Source organism: Pollicipes pollicipes, unplaced genomic scaffold (genome assembly GCF_011947565.3).
Source record: "Pollicipes pollicipes isolate AB1234 unplaced genomic scaffold, Ppol_2.1 Scaffold_7231;HRSCAF=8579_pilon_pilon_pilon, whole genome shotgun sequence".
NCBI classification, from domain to species: Eukaryota; Metazoa; Arthropoda; class Thecostraca; order Pollicipedomorpha; family Pollicipedidae; genus Pollicipes; species Pollicipes pollicipes.
Window position 1 is genome coordinate 39,034,837 of NW_023597034.1, and position 3,381 is coordinate 39,038,217.

The 3,381-nt window shown below is 61.5% G+C and overlaps 1 pseudogene; it reads right to left on the minus strand.

Moving 5' to 3' along the window:
- Positions 1-221: 221 nt before the first annotated feature.
- On the minus strand, positions 222-3,350 carry LOC119110095 (activating molecule in BECN1-regulated autophagy protein 1-like; annotated as a pseudogene).
- Between the last annotated feature and the right edge of the window lie 31 nt (positions 3,351-3,381).

Consider the following 3,381-nt stretch of genomic DNA (forward strand, 5'->3'; position numbering starts at 1 on the left):
CGAACAATAATGACTTTCCTAATCGGGAGCATGAAGTAAAATTAAACGGTACCCAAAATACGTTTCACCAAAATGCGCTTTAGAAATTTTTCACGGGCTCATTTCGCCCAGGAACATCTCATTTTGTAGGCAGCGTCTCTCCGCCGATCTCCGCGCGTAAACCGACAAGAACAGCCGGCACTTAGTCTGGAACCCACAACTTTGCGGTCACCACTCCAGCACTATAACCTCAGCCACAGCGTCTGCCGCGGGTCGACTTCAAACAGCCGGCGGTCGGTCTGCTCTGGAGGCTGTATTTACACGCGTTCGACTGGCACCCACCACTCACCAGCATCGGCACACAAACACGCCCTCAGCGGCGGCGGGCCCCGCCCCGCGCGGGCTGACCAGCAGGATATGACACCAGAGGAGGGAGGGCGGCGCACCGGCAGGCCGGCGCAGCTCCGGCCCGTCCCCCGCGGTGCCCGGGCGCGCCTGCCGACGCCGGCATTGTCCAACAGCGCACTGTGGTCACGTGTATCACAGCCAAGTCAGTGGAACTAACAATTTTGTCTCCTCTTCCCCACTTACGATTAACGGTCCAACTGCCACCTTTTCGAATCAACGTAAAGCGACAAGATACAAAATCTGCCAGAGAGCGCCATAGCAGCACCGCCGTCAGTACATAATGCGGTGTTCAGCGGATCATGGAAAGAGCTGTGGCTTACCAAAAAAGCTTACAACAAAGCAGATATACCATCGCAACTGTCATCAACTCATGCGTTTGACTACCTAAAACGTCCGCTCGCTCCGCACGCGGGAGTGCAAAGAGATATCCGCGAACAACCTCGCATACGCGCCGCGGCCACGTACATAGAGCGCCAACGAAAAACGTCCGACACTCCGAGCCAGAGCGTCTAGCTGGGCCTTCCCGCCACGCCAGCCGGCGGCACGACTCAACACATGGCCCCGTCAACAACAGCGTCACGTCTAAAAAGCCTATATCACCGTGAAAAGGTCGTCTGCGTTCAGATGAGGCGTCCCCAATGCCCGTCGTCCCTGAACAGCTGACAGGCGCGCCTCGGCGCGTGGCGACGGCACCGGCGCCGCCGCCGCGCCGCGCCGCTCACCGCCGCCGCGACTCCCGGCCCGCCGGCCGCCGCGGCGCTGTGTCGCCCCTGGCTGCCGCCGCCGGCGACGCCGCGCTCGGCGGCGCTCCTCCGCAGGGCGCCCGGGGCGCGCGGCCGTCGGCGCCGGCGCTATTTGAGCTATGACCAGCTTGCCGCGGTTGGTGCCGTACACGAGGCCGGCGCCGGGGCGTCGGCAGCCACCGGATGCAGTTGATCGACACGTTGCGGCTGCGGGCGGAGGCGGCGCGGTCAGACGCCCGCTCCAGTCACCGTCCCGGTCACGCCAGCCACGGGGAGACGAGCCGAGCGACACGGGCGGCGCGGCAGACGTCCGCCGCCTCGGGGCAGAGGAGCCCGCCGCCCCCAACGAGCCTGCCGCTACGTTATGATGGCCGTGAGGCGACAATGACTTGGCATTTCTTTTTGTTGTTGGTAGACTGCGCTGACGTCATCAGCTGGGAGGTCACGCTTAATTTGTCAGTCTTAAGTTGCTGTTTCACAATCCATGTCCGTGAATTAGTCGCTAGTATAGTGGGCTTTCACAATGGCTGAGTCAGACGAACAAGAGTCGTTGCCAGCTAAGCTAATTTCAAAACCAGAACGTTTCCATCATGAGAACGTCACCGAGCTGCGGTACCTCTTCGCCACCGACCACATTCAAACGATAAATGCACCCCTTGAACAGAACTAACGACCACATCACGACAAATCATCTGCGTCCCGCTAGGCCTAGGTCCACCAAACTGCGGCGGCCGCCAGTGGAGCGACCGCTGCGACCGAGCAGCGGCCGTCGACTCACCTCAGCATCTCGCCGCTGTTGCAACTGCCAGGTCCCTTGATGGAGCGCCAGCTGGTCGCTGCTGTCGTCCAGCCGGTAGATCTGCGCCATCAGCTGCGGCGGAGACACCCTGAGCGTGCGAGGCTCGCACGCCGCCGCGGCGCGTCCACTCATGCACGGCGCCGCATATCCATAACGATCTAGGACGCAGTCAACATTAGGAAGGAAATCTATTTGATACCATTTGCAAAAGACATAGCGCTTAACAAACAGTTGCTATAGTACGGCGTGAGATGTGACGCACTCGATCCCCGGAACAAGGATGAGAACGCAACTAACCTCCTGGCAGAAGTTGTCCATGCGCGCCACTGCACCTTCTCGCGCCTAGTCTCACCTGTGCTTCGGCGGGCGGGTAGAGCGGTGACACGAGGGTCTAACCTGGGTCCCGGCGGACAGTGTGACGGCAGGGTGCGTATACCACGCGGTCTCACCTGGGTCTCGGCGGGCAGTATGACGGTAGGGTGCGTATACCATGCGGTCTCACCTGGGTCTGGGGCAGTGTGACGGTAGGGCATCTGACACAGCGTCTAACCTGGGCTTCGGCGAGCAGTATGACGGTATGGTGCGTATACCATGCGGTCTCACCTGGGTCTCGGCGGACAGTGTGACGGTAGGGTGTGTATACCATGCGGTCTCGCCTAGGTCTCGGCGGACAATGTGACGGTAGGGCGTGTGACACGCGGTCTAACCTGGGTCTCGGCGGGCAGTGTGACGGTAGGGCGCATACCATGCGGTCTTACCTGGGTCTCGGCGGGCAGCGTGACGGCGCGGCGGGCAGGCAGACCCACCACCAGGTGACGCCCACGCGGAGACAGGCTGACCGAGATGGTGTTGCTGCTGAGCGATACGCGGCTCAGCAGCCGGCCCAGCTGGCCCGCCTCCAGGCTGTACACACCTGGCGACAGCCCAACACAGCAGCCCGTCACACACCGACTCCAGGGCGGCACCGGACCCGCGGAGAACACTACTGCGAACATAACACGCCTCAGCTCCTTGGTTTTGGCGTTATGAATTCTTCAGCTGAGCCATGGGAGGGGTGGTGGTACGCCCATGCGACGGCCATGAGGAGGTCACGACGCACCGAGATGGCCACTGAGAGGCCACCGAGCGCTCACACACAGCCGTGTAGAGTCACAGTACACACTCAGACGGCCACGGAGGGACCGCGGTACACTCACAGATGGTCATAGACAGGTCACGGTTCACTCATAGATAGTCGGAGACCACAGCACACTCTCCGATGGTCACGAACGGTCACAGTACACGCAACAGATGGACATAGAGGGGTTTTGGTACACTTAGGGACTACAGCACGCCCACACGGTCACGGACGGGCCCCAGCGCACTCACAGACGGCCATGGAGGGGTGCGACTCGGGCACGATGGCTGCCAGGCGGCGGCCGTCCTGGAGATGTCCACAGTGGCGTCGTTGTG